The sequence below is a fragment of the Semicossyphus pulcher genome, unplaced genomic scaffold (genome assembly GCF_022749685.1).
Source record: "Semicossyphus pulcher isolate SPU_LCO1_2020_fin unplaced genomic scaffold, fSemPul1.0.p SCAF_17, whole genome shotgun sequence".
Lineage (NCBI taxonomy): Eukaryota > Metazoa > Chordata > Actinopteri > Labriformes > Labridae > Semicossyphus > Semicossyphus pulcher.
Genome location: NW_027211681.1, coordinates 27,704,141 through 27,718,353, shown reverse-complemented (window position 1 = coordinate 27,718,353; position 14,213 = coordinate 27,704,141). Strand labels below are relative to the sequence as shown.

Here is a 14,213-nt window from a genome sequence, read left to right as displayed (position 1 = left end):
GAGGAAAGAGCAGTAAAGAAAAGGAACTCCGAGAATGGCTTCTTCAAAATATTCTGATTCAAGTGGAGAATTTGCAGCCTCGGGTTCACGTAATGTCCCTTATATGAAGAGAAGAAAAGGACTTTGCTACTTGAAGCTGGAGCTGAAGGTAGATGCGTCATCCCTTCATTGTAGTCTTGTACTTGTTGTTCTACAGCATAAAAAATGCTAATGTTAGCCGTAATAAAGACCTACCATGGAGTGAGTAAACACCTCTCATCCACCAGTTGCTGACACAAGAATGTCACTTAAAGAAATGTTATCTCTGAGACCAGAACATAGCAGCGTAGTGTAATTCTGTTCCTTCAGCTAAGGTGCTGTCGCTAACGTTAGCTAAACATTCCAAATGTTGGAGAAACCCCATATTTATAAATAGCATCCAGCTAATCCACAGTATTCTGCATTTGACACTTCATGCCATCGTTATTATCAAATTCTGACCTTGTTTTTGGCATCACAGAAATCATGTGTGGTCTGTATAATTCAAACTGTTCATAAAGTATAGCGTTGGTATACAGGTGTTCAATAACTCACACAGAAAACCAACATGACAACACTGGATGCTGAGCCAAGCTTTAATAGGAAAGAACACAGAACATCAGGGAATTTGACACAGCTTTACAGAGATAAAGAGATATAAAGTACAGTGTCACGAGTACTGTAAATACGGAGGTCAAGTTTAAACATGTAATTACTCAGCTTGATAAATCAATCATTTTTGTTTGATAGTTATGCCACCTGTACAGCACATTTAGATAAAGATGCAAAGAACAAAGATACAGAGGCGTCATATGGCATTTCAAACCAAAGCCAAATAACATGAACGTATCCAGCCCCAAATCCCTACATCACTTTAACTTATAAGATTCAAAACACTGCAAAAGTAAGTAAAGTTTATTTATATAGTGCTTTTCACGAACATAGGTCACAAAGTGCTTTACACTGGCAACACAGTACAGCAATATAAAAGTCAGAATACGATGGCCATATAAGCCACACAAATGAAAGCGTACAGCATTTAAAACATCAAGCCCAAAACAAGAAATGATAAAATACACAGGAAAATAATGTGGACAAAGCGTTCCAAAGTTTGCGTGCCATGGCCTGAAAAGCTCTATCACTGCAGGTCTTAAGGTTGGTGCGTGGAACAGACAGCAATTATAGCATGTTTGACCTGAGGGGGCGAGTTGACAGGTAGGGGTGAATAAGTTCAGCCGCATATTCTGGGGCCGGACCATGAAGGGATGTGTAAGTGAGGATGAGAATTTTGAACTGGATTCTGAATGCAACAGGGAGCCAGTGACGGGATCTAAGTGTGGGGGTGGTGTGTGACTTTGTTAGTACCCTTGCAGCAGCATTCTGAATAGACTGCAAGCAGTTAAAAGCAAAAAGTGCATCCTACAAAAAACGCAAGGCTCTGAAAGCCATCTCTATATCCGCATCCACCTCTTTGGTCCCAGTACACAAAGTGTAAGGAGACGGCCTGTCTAAATCTTTATTACTTTGCATTATAGTCAACACACTCCTCTGCAACTTTTCCCCCTTTGGAGCAGCTGATGCAATGAAAAGCACGGTTTACTGGTCTGTAACAGCGAAATATGTTTGCAAGAGTGAGGCCAGATTTATTAAGTTGTTCAAGGGCCGTACGTAATGTAGCTTCATCAATAATAACGTTACCTTGGGGCTTGAATAGTGTCTCAAACACAAATGCATATCTTTTCCACTTGCCACTGTTGACGAGATTTCTGATCAAACCAATGATATTGTAAGGGTTTCTCGTGTTTGTACAAGTTGAGGGACAAGAGGAAGCATAAGAGTAGATGACCAACAAATCACTGCCGACAAGTTTGAAGTCCTTCAGAAGTCTATACTCAGCATGTTCAGGTTTTTTAACTCCAGCTACAGCGAGGTGTGTCCCTTTATACACTGACCCTTTTGAGACCGCTCCCTCAACCGTGTCCCTGGGGTTATCCTCGAAGATTTGTTGTAGGCTTTTTGGGTCCTCGCTTGGGATGCTCAGAGCCAAACTGAACATACCAGATATTTTGTACCTGTTAATAGAGAAAACAACAACATTTTATATCATTTGTTCTTATTTGATTCTTTAGTTTATGCTAAAGATGTGTTATAGGTATTTAGATGATAGCTTTATAAAACTTTTTTTTCTAAATTGGCCCAATTTTCACATATTTTGGGGTCTAAATGACGTTTAGGTACAAAAACTGTTTGAATTGCTAGAAGATTTCTTCAGCCATGAAACCGGCTGAAATGTAATCTTACATTGAAAATGTGACCCCATCAAAATGCGTCCACTAAAAATAGCTACTTGTTGTTTCCACTGACACGCTCAGATTGTTATTCTTTTTTTTTTGGCCTTTGGCTTTATTTATAAGACAGCTGAAGATAGACAGGAAATGTTGGGAGTACAGAGTGGGGAATGACATGCACCAGATGATCGGCAGACCGGGAGTCGAACTTGCGATCAGTACGACGAGGACTGTAGCCTCTGTACACGGGGCACCTGCTCTACCGACTGAGCCAAACAGCGCCCCTCAGATTGTTATTCTAAGCGTGTGACCACATTACAGGAAGGATCCCTACAGAGATAGACCTTTTTCTTACAGAGGGAGATGCTATTGTATTGCTACTGCTTTGCTATTCTCTTCTCTTTAAAGCCACCAGACTCCGTTGACAAAAACAAGAATTTAAGCTCAGAACACAGGAGTTGCTGGTCTTCCGCTGCCTCGATCAGTTATTTTTTTGTGTTGGGTGAATTCGCTCCCAATGACTGCAGCCCATTTTCCGACTGCGGGCTACTGAAGCAATTCTAAAATGGTTTGTGCCTCTTTGTCATTAGACCCAAATTATGTAAAAAACAAAGGTCCATGTTCACACTGTAGTATCCCTTTAAGTTGTGGCAGGAGACGGCACTGCCGTCTTTGGAGACGTTATGCTACTAAAAAAACCTAAAATATGTCCGCCAATATTATGATGGTCTGACTGGAGTCTTCCGAGTCTTCAGGTAACACCCGAAGCTTATAATTTATAATCTGTTGTTAACATTTTGATGGCCAGAATGAGGTTCTCCTTGGATCGCTCAGTTTTTCCGAGGTAACTGCTGTCCTTGGTTGCAAATTAAAGTCAAACGACAGTTAGATGCATCATTTCAGAGGCTGAAGAGGACTTGGACTCACCCATTCTTTAGGCCTTGCATCAGGTTTGCGAGGTTCTTCTTGTCCACAGTAGCTAAACCTCCCGCAGACAGGAGGAATACCAGCATCACAGTCATCCACAGTCCAGCCATCTGTGCTCATATAAAGTGTAATCATCGAGTGAAACTTACTCATCACGAATATAAATCAGAAACAACCGAAAAAAGACGACAAGGTGAAAAACAGACTTCAGGAAAGGAGTTTAAAGTAGGAAAATAAAGTGCAATGCCTATTTTTTGACATTTACCTTTTCTTTTATTAAACAAGACAGACTTTTTGACTTGAGATTTTAGTTTGAGAGGCGCTCTTTGAGAGACCCTCTCCCCTAATGTATCATCCTTAAACACTATTGTTTCATTTAATTTATCTGTGTTTATTTTTATTTACTTACTGCAATTTTTTCTTTGTGTTGTTGTAACACCTGAATTTCCCCTCTGGGGATAAATAAAGGATTATCTTATCTTATCTTATCTTACAGTGCGCACAGCTCAATCAACACAATCTTACCTTTACGCTATAACTTCTGTTTTTGCTTGAGGAAGATGTTCAATGTAGAATCTTGATCGATGCTCAGATGAACACAGTGACAACAAACTTGCTCTTTTATACAGCAGTATGATACCATGGTCACACCCTCAAAATGTGTCAACCTCAATATGACCTTGTTTGTACATTCATCGTTCTGCACTTGCATTTTCTTAGAAATGTGCAAGATTAGGAAGAAGGGGAGAACGTGTTTCCAGTCAGTTATGAGTTAGCTAATTAAAGTGGCACTGCAGCAGATCCAAATAACAACAGAACATTACGTTTAAAGTTCAGTTCAGTGTGATTGACTCTACAGCAAAAGCCAGAAACATCGCACGTCAACAGGAACATAATTTCTTTAACCATGGAAGCATAGAATGTATGGTGATGGATTTCCTCACTGATTCTGGAGTTGCATTCTAACTGTGTATTTTTTGAGAACACAGGGTCCTAATGACTCTTAAAGTGTGCCCAAATCCAGTTATTAAACCCGTATCTGTTTTAATGTTTTTTTTAAATGCCAGAAACCACTGTTACATCGCTCGATTCAAAGCCACCAGTTGTTGTTCACACATGCCTTGACTGACGTGTTTGTGTCTGCAAGTTAAAATGTTTTTCCTCTATGGAGGCTCTGAAGATAGCTATGCAGTTCAATCATAAGCAGATGTGTATTATTTCTTTGTCTTATGTTTTATCAAACTGAACATCTCTGTGTTTTCGCTGTGTGTCAGACAGAACAAGAAATATGAAGGCGTCTCTTTGGGCTCTGGGAGATTCTGATGAATGGACAGACCAAATGATAAAGCAACCAACTGAATTAAATAATCAGCTGATTAATCAAAAGTGCAAATAATTTCTAGTTGCATCTTTGCATTAAACGTTATTTCAGACCAACTGGCTTTAAGAGTCTAAAGATGGTTCTTCTTTTCTTGTTTCCCCAAAGAGGTTGTAAATGGCTGTTAAACCACATGTGGTCTTTGTGCAACAGCAAACAAACAGAAACGGCTTCTGTGGGGACAAAGTGCCGCCGTGATCACGCCCTGAGTGGTGTTAGATGTAACACCCTCACACAGCTGAGTCATGAAGAGATAAAGATGAGATGAAGACTTCTGCTCGATGGATAACTCGAAGATTCAGCTCAGAACCAGAGTCTTCCTGTTTCTGCTCGGCATCTGCTCATGAGAAAATGTTAACTTTGAGTTTAAGCTTATAAAAAATGTAGTCATAAATTACTGTTCACATAGTGTCCCTTATATCAAAAGAAGGAAAAGACTTACTTTGCTACCTGACACTGGAGCTGAAGGTAGATGTGTCATCCCTTCATTGTAGACTTGTAGTTGTTGTTCTGCGTTGAATTAGTGTCAAAACGCACAAAACATTAACCGCGAGCGTAAAACTGATATGCGAGCGCACAGGACAGTGTCCGCAAAAACGTCACTGTGGTGGCAATTTTCTGATGACGAGACCAATAAAGTTCTCAGGGAAACAAAGTTGTCTTTTGATGTCATTTAATTGAATATTAAAAGATGAGTAAAAGCAAATAACAACTCGAGCTGGGCCAGACCAGTACTACACAGAACGCAGCTGTCTGACTGACTGACACAGACTCAAGGTTCACAGAGTGTGTTATACATTACAGAAAGAACTCCTCTCACAGAGACAAATGTAACAGGCCCAGGTACGCTGTGCGTGCAGACAGATTATATTCTTGTGAAACAGGAGAAATAATGAGCAGAGAAAACTTGCTGCCGTTCATCTGGTCAGTCTTGCCAGAATTTATTAATAAACACACATTTGCTTTGTTTTCCCTTTTTTTCGGTACTTTTCAGTTATTCCAAAGTCTTGTTTCCATCTTAACAAATTCATCAAAATTAAACAAATTCCATAAAGAATAGACAGTAAAACACATTTGTCAATAATTCGATAGGGAAATAAATCCATATGCTAGACAATCAATATTATGACTTATTATGTAGGAATATAAACCCTCTTTTTTTTAATATAAATTAGTTCTTTACTTACAGTCCTGTTAACTGTTTGCACTCTAAAGTCAATGCTCTGTGTGTTTCCATTTATATGAATGACCTCAGACCAACACAACACATTTTAAACACAGAATTCCAATAAAACACTTTAAATGTATACTTAACCAAGAGCACGGGAGCTGTAAACATAAACTTGGAGCTCTACATTCATCAGGAAGCTGGGGTCTAAACCCAAAGAAAAATAGCATCCGCCATTACCCGCGGCAACAACGAGGCCATCTCTAAGGCGGAGCTTAGCGTAGCTAGCATTAGCGCGACAAACTACACAGGTAATCCTTAACACAAGCTTGAGTAGCTATCATTAGCACAACAACTAAACAGGGCATCATTAACACGGCTTAAATATTTAAGACACAATATTGTGTTCTGCTTATTTATACACATTTGTACACATTACCAACCTGTGAAACAGGAGAAATAATGAGCAGAGAAAACTTGCTGCCGTTCATCTGGTCAGTCTTGCCAGAATGACAAGCTTCCGACAGCTTCTTCATCATGACAGTCCCGTTCAACATGCACTCTACTGCCCCCTGCTGTCTACAGTGGTTAACATATGTTTTCAATATAAAAGCCTTGGATGACAGTTAAATCAGCATTACCCTAATATAAACAGTGTTACTTGTACAAAAAATAAAAAACAGAAAATGTGACCACATCTTCGAGGGGGGGGTCACACAAAGTAAGGTGTTATTGTTGTGACTTTAGCTGAGGCACCTGACTATCTAGAGTTTACCCCTTGCCCTGGAGCTCTCAGCCCAGACAAGGCCACCAACTATCTCTCGAGGACAGAAGGAGCAACAGTAAATCATGCACAAGACCCTGGAGAGGAGCAGACAATACATATCCTTAAAATTAACCTTAGCTGATTATGCCATGATTATTAACTCCATCATATTAAAGAAATTTAAACACATGATCAAACAGGTTAACATAACAATTTCCTTCACAGTCACCATGAGGGAGCATTTCCTCTCAGCGCTCGCTCGGCCATCTACACGAGTGCTCGTTTGCAGAATCTACGCTCGCACAACAAAACTTTGGACGCTTTGAGGGCGGGGATTGAGTAGTCAGTGGCAGATGCCTCCGCTCATTTGATTGGACTATGACCCTTGATTGGCTGTTTAGTTTGACTTATCCGCTTGTTGTTAAGACGTGACGTCACATCTCCACATTAAACTGTTTCTGGGTTTGAGCCGCAACAACATCTCCTATTTACGATATGCTGCAGTGCTGTTTTAAATGTTCTGAGTCTGAGTCTGAATCATGCCTGTGTGTGCTGTCCCGGGTGCTAATCTACCATTTGAGATGACAACATGTCATTCTTTTATTTTGTAAATGCGGCGGACTTGGAGAAGCAGCAGTGTTTCCGCCACATACATTTAATGAATTGTTGCAGCCGCTGCTTCAAAAGTTGTAATTAAACGACTCTTTGGAGATTTCAGCTTCAAATCAACGATCGTCCATCCTCTCCTCATTGAGGAAGAGCAGTGAAACAGTGAACTCGTGAAGTCTTGGCAACCACATAAACAACCGCGGGACCAGTTTACTTCTAACGGCAAAAGAGGGTCTGCTCCGCATCGCTGACATCGGCATACATGTGCAGTTCTAACACGCAGTGTAAACAATCCACGTGCCCACATCAGCTGTGCGCTCAGTATCAAACTTTCAGCTCATTAATTGAAATCAATTGATTACAAATCTTGTAATTAATAAGATTCATTTTTTTAATCACCTGACAGCAATAGTTTTGATATGATGTGCACATGCGCACTTACCTGTGTGGCACAACAAACCCTCTACCCTGCTGCTGAAAGTCCTAGAGGAAACACTGCTTTCCCATGCGCCATTGTTGTGTTGACAGTTACCATGAGAACGTGGACAGGCGGACCCCGGCAGGTGTCAATCAACATGGGATCTGCCACGCCTACACAGCCCTGAGAAATGGTCTGAACAGCCAAATGAGCTGATTTTCTGAACATTTATTTTCAGTCAGATTTTTGTGGATGCTTTATGACACACTCAGCTCTGATATCATATATGCATTTTTGCTATTTCAAGCCGAGTTTCCAGGGCCTTTAAGGAAAGAGCACATTGTTCAGCATAAGTAAATCTTTTTAATCTTATAATCTCTTTTATTGCTGCCTTTATAAACCAGCTGTGTAGTCCAATGAATGAGAAGATGTGCAACTCAGACTTCACGCAGAGTTGTCATTTTTATTTTACCTCCTGTTTACTTGTGAGTACTAGTGTCTCTAAGCTGTGATAGTCTTTGGTAGTTGTCTAAAGTCTAGTCTGTGTTTTAACCTTACCCAGCCTAACTTTCTGTTCAGAGTCAAAACTACAATGAGGAGAATAACTTTATTTGGTACCACATTTAAAAACAAAAGGTAACACAAGGTCACACAAAATTGAATCAATGAACACACAGCACAAAAGGAGAAAACATGCAGAGAGAACATCTGACAATATCAAGATAATGTGCTAAAAGTGTAATCATTCAAATAAAAAGCCTATAATTAATCATCAATCCATGAAACTTGTGAATCACAAATATACAAAGTTGCAAACTGAAGATAAATCTATTTATTCATTTCTTATTCTTTACACAGCTGCATTAAAATGACATCAAAATGAACGTTAAAACGTTGAAATAAATGTTTTAAGTAATGTGAGATGTGCGAGTAAAAACCAAGCCCCCTCTGCTTTCACTGTCCTCAGTCGGGCCTCTGCCACCCTGGTGCTCCTTCAGTATTATCAGCATCTGTGTTAAGGAGCTGAAAATGTCATCTTTACTAGTGTTTTATCTTTTTCCAGGTTGTGGTTTGTCTGAATAACAATAGTGTGCGACTTGATGACCACGAAAGCAGCTTGAGCACTGCATTCCACCGTGTTGTTTGCAGCGGAATATGTTACTCAGACCAATTGACTTCCCAAGCCGCTCCAGAGCTGCCCTTAGGTTTCCCTCAGGTATTTCTATCCCATTACGGGGTTGGAATATATCAGAAAACACAACAGCATAGTTAGTCCATTTCTGAAGCACCTTAATGCTTTTGAGAATGCTAAAGCAATTTGAGTTGCTCGTACATCTTTGACCACACGGTGAAGCAAGAACAAAGAAAAGCAACAAATCATTTTTGTTGTGCTTTTCGAACAAGGAGTTAAAGTGTTGAAGAACACGGTACTCTGCATGGTCAGCTCTACCCTCTTTAACTGTATCACGGCACTTCGTCTGAACGTCTAACCAAGTCAGAGTCCCAATGTGACCACATTTTTTCAGAACATCAGGCCACTGCACAGGTTCGTCAGGACACTGATCCACAACGTTGGGCCATCTCAGAACCGTGGCTGCGACCACCCTCGAGCTGTGGTACACTTTACATTGTAGAATCGTTTCCTTCACGTTGTCACCAGGGTCAGGGACTGCACTGATATCGTACATTTCCCTGGTTTTGTTGTATGGGATGGTTACAGCCAGACTGAACATGGGATATCTGCTGTCAAAAGAAAGAGATACACAAAATGTAACCAAGGAGTTAATTTAAAGAGTCTGTCCATAAAGCTTAGTGTGCTGCAGTGCTGCTCATTACAAAACTACAACTAGATTCCTTTTGAGATAATTTCCCATCATGCTCCTGGTGATAATTTACAAGAAGAAAAACAAACAGCGGGGCAGGCACAGAAGCAGCTTTTGGTGACCGCTGCCCTTGTGCGTGCCGTGGTTCGTGTTTTCTGTGGTGATTGAGGAGAAACATTAGCTGGGTTTGCGTTGCGAGATATCAGGCCACTATGGAGGCATTTACTCCCTCAGAACCTTAAACTTTGGGTGGTGTTCTTGACCCCCATGTCCCCATGTTTACTATCAACCTGTTTGGTTGCTGGAGAGGGCGCTTCTATTATCATAAGCTGAAACTAAAAACCGTGAATGATATTATCATATGATAAGAACATGTTTGATTTCATTGGAACATAAAGATGAGAAAAAGACTAACTTTAGACCGCTGAGATTTTTTTAAGATTACGGGAGCACACCAAACTCCAGCAGTACTCTCATAATTTTATTCCAACAATGGATGATTTTTGAAGCATGATGCAACCACCAGAGGTAAAATGTCATAAATGACCAACACCACCGTCATTATCTCAAAATCACCACCACGGAGCTCCCAACTCGTCCCTGTCGCTCGTGATGGTGTTTCATGTCCCCTACAACCTCGGTGCTTCTATTTAGCTACTTGTTAGCAACAGCCTTTTCCAGTAGAGTATTTACTGATGAATTAATGATCTTGAGCAAACAATGAATATCTTTCACGTGGCTGTGTTAACCACAGACTTTATTTGAAGCATTTACCTTAAAACTCATTTAAAAACTGACTTTAAGGCAAGGACACAGGAAATGCACACATGCTTCCTGGGTTTGGGATTTTTCCCTGCAGCAGTCTGGAGAACATTTTATAGCCCAAACAAAAGTGTAGTTGCTGACTTACTGTACACCGTTGTGGCCCCTGTAGCTTGGTCTGTACCTGCATTAAAAAAGTCACAGAATGTGTTTGATCATTTTAGCAGATAATAGTGATGTATAAAGGTATTTGTCTGTGTGTGTTGTAGGGCTGGGCAGTATGACAATATATATCCTTAAAACAATCTATCGTATGTTTTTCTATGTAGTCTCTATCATGATGTAACAAAACAGCGGCTGAACTGCTTTACGGCAAACGCTTTACATTCTAATCCTTGCACGTGTGAGTGAACCTGGAGTGAACCATAGAGGCAGGCGCTGTCTATTAACATGGATGTTTTTTATATCGGTTCAAAAGCATGATTAAAATAGTTGGCGACGAATTTCATCATGGATTAGTTGGGTCTATGTTATCATGCACGGCATGTGCTGTGACACGTCACTGGGGCAGCCAGCCAATGCCACGGCTTGTTTAGCTCACGTGATGATTTACAGACAGTTAAAACATCTCCGGTCTTCTTTGGGATAAACATGAGTTATTTTTCACTGAGGAGTATCCGTTTGTTGCGCAATGCTTATGGTGTGTCCACCTCCGGTGCATTAGTGTCCGTTTACACGGACAAACACACGATTCCGGTTTCTAACGTTCATTTAAAAACAAACGTAACAGACTGAGATAATATATTTTCTCTCTTCTCCGTTTTTTGATGGGCCCATAGCCGGGCCGCTGATATCATATCCTGCTTTATCAGCGGAGGACAGTATACCATGGTAATAAAGCTGTCAATAAGCTAACGCCACAGGTAAAGCTAATTTAATGCTAACTCTTGTTAAAGCTAATGTATGTATATGGACCAATTTTTAGTTAAATTACCAGAAAACATGATATATCGTGATGTATATCGTTATCGAGAAATGTAAACCTATAACGTGATATAGGATTTTGGCCATATCGCCCAGCCCTAGTGTGTTGTGTATACATGCACATTAATAAACATTGGACAAAGATAATTGGACACGTTTTGTTGAGTCAGAATGAAGATGGTCAACCTGTCAGGTCTTTATAATGAGAATGCTTATTAAAGATGGATATCCCAATACGTATTTGTTCTCCTCTCTCCATTTAAGAGAAAGCTGACTCACCTGTTTAAGGCCTCGTTTACAATTTCTGCAAGTTTGTTCTGGTCCACAGCCGCCAAACTGTTTCCAGCAGGCAGCAACAAGGCCAGCGTCACAGCCGTCCAGCACATGAAAGCCATCTCACTGTTTTTAACAATCAGTATAGAAGAGAACAGTAAAACATCAAAAGGTACAACTGCAGCATGTTGTAGTTGTAGGGGGGGTCACCACCACATACTACCAGCTGCCTGTATACTTCTTACATTTAATATTTGGGTATTACACGCATATCTTGCTGAAACAAAGTTCTCTGAGAAGTAAAGACGTTAAGACTGCGGTGATTCGGAAGAACTGTCAAATCACTTGCTGATTCTTAAGAAATTTAGCAAAAGGTTTTAAAAGTCAAACCTTTGCAAACTATCCCTCATCCTTTGGCAGGTCTCCAGCTGTGTAAGCATATTTTATTTATATTTTTACTGCAGACTAGATAAACCTGAACAATAGTCAGCGGTTCATATTCATTTGAGAAACACAAGACTCACTTATGATGGCATATTTTAGTTGTATGTAAAAAATGAATAAATAAGAAGCAACAACCTCGTATGTTAAATGAAGAGATGAAAAAACACAAATTTTCTCTGAAATTTGTGACTTTAATCTCAAAGAATTGCTGCGTCTTTATGACTTTATAATCCCAGAGGATATATAGCCTACGTTTTTTGATTGTAACTGTGTGCGTGTAAACTTACATCTAAACTTATATAAACAGTCGAGCTAAAGAAGTCAACACACCGTATCTAACCTGGATCCGTACTTGTGGTTGCCCAAACAGGATTAATTTAAAGCAACTGACTCATGACATCATGGAAATTTAGGGAAATTCACAGTGTCATTACAGTGCAGTTGCTTCTTGCAGCCACAGTGGCCTCTGTTACACAGTCTTCTGATTTAAAGTGGCTTATTAACATTTCCTTGAATTAAAAAGCTTTTGACATATTTACACGATGTCAGGACTTATGATACTTTTGTATGTCCACTCTAAAAAGAAAATGTGTTAGAGATTAAGTATAAAACCTCCATTAACACTCAGTTGAGGCACAGACGAGGTTAATTCTAATAGTTGACAGTGAGAACTGAAACTGATATCAGAAAAAAATGTATTTCATGTGCAGAGATTTAATACCAAAATCCATGTGTACCTTTAAATTGTTAAATCGAGGCATATAAAATAATGTTGATTATTCTCTAAATATTCAAAAAATAAAAGAAACATTTTTCTTTCAGGTCCTGAAAAGAAAATTCCCATTTACCTGCGTGATCTTTTGGCTCGTGATCTGTACAAGTAAAAATCATACCTGCTTTGGTGGAGAAAGACGTCTTACAGATGCTGTCGTCTTTGTTTTCTACTCAGTGAAAAGTGCTGTGAATGCAGTCACAAGGAAGTGGTATTTTTAAGAGGAGAGCCTTAACAGGGCCGAACTCCCGTCACTCCTTGCCCTTATTTGAACTTGTCTTTAAGATAATATTTTGAAGGAAGAACAGGAAGAACAGGAGAAAGGCATTGTGCAGTTTGTTTTCGGAAGTTAAACATTGACCAGATCAATTGTGCTTTCATGTAGCCTTGACTCATAACGTTCGGAGACCTGCTTTGGCAGGGTATTTTATGTGGACATAGTTATAGTTATGACTGTACTCGCCTTAGAATTGTGTCAGTAGAATCAAATGTGGACTAATGACAACGATAACAACTTGGACTAATGATTCCTTGGTCGGTTCATCACTACAAAAAACTATCAACCTCCATGATACTCATGTTTTACCTGCAAGACAAGTTTATCAGAGATTTACATGCAATTTACATTTACGGTTGGAGATTGACACAGTTTCAGCCAACGGTTCTCAGTGTTTCAAGTCATGCAAGAATTATATTTAATAATATAATTTAAATAGATACAATATTTAGTTGGCCAGAAGGCTAAAGAGGGGCTTCATAGTATTACTGGCTAACGTTTAACTGCTCTATTCATTGTTTTACTGGCTTTAATCTGACCCTGTGGTGTGATCGTTTTGATGAGGAAGAGAACTGTGTAGATAAATCAGCACCCAGTATTACTGTTTCAAAGGTTTTCAGCCTGCCATGCTGTGTCTCCTGCATTGCTCTATGTACATTGACACAACAAAAAACTGAACTGAAACTGGACTAACTGAATGCAATGTAGATTGATGGTTTTATATATTTGACTAAAAACCTTTTATTTAGGCTGTAAATTATATAACTAAACTGGATGGATTGAAAATGTCACAACATGACATCTACTGTTTCAAAGTAGCCCTGAACCTCGCAAATACAATGCTGACAGAGTTCAGCCCACTTCCATAATTTTTTATTCAAATCAAAAATGTATAACAAGAAATGTCAAACGTCATTTGGATTCTGTGAATAATTAGAACATTTTTTAGCATGAGTCATTCTTTCACCCCCAAAGCTCATTTGATTTTCTTCAGTTTCACATACCCGTGCAGTTTAATATCTTGCAAAGTTAGTGCAATGTGTCATAGCATTGATAGTTGACTGTTCTTTTGTCTAGTTGTATGTTTGTCTAGTGTGTGTTGTATGATATGTATACAACGTGACAGTGATGAGGCTGCTCTCTTGGCCATATATCTGTTTAACTCAGTGGGACTCCATCTGGTGAAGGAGAGACTCAGTTTAATATTGAAATGTAACTGAATGGACTGATCTGTTAATTTATTTATCTATTTTGTGCTTTTTGATTAGTACATAAGCATGTAAACTTAAGCAACACACCACAGCAT

The 14,213-nt window shown here is 39.5% G+C and overlaps 1 long non-coding RNA gene across 1 annotated transcript; it reads right to left on the bottom strand.

Annotated features, from left to right (window-relative positions):
* Window positions 1-596: 596 nt before the first annotated feature.
* LOC138595111 (uncharacterized) lies at window positions 597-3,840 on the bottom strand. Its single transcript, XR_011308452.1, has 3 exons — window positions 3,759-3,840; window positions 3,234-3,343; window positions 597-2,090 (listed from the first exon to the last, which is right to left on the bottom strand). It is a non-coding gene; the product is annotated as an uncharacterized lncRNA (long non-coding RNA).
* Window positions 3,841-14,213: the final 10,373 nt, after the last annotated feature.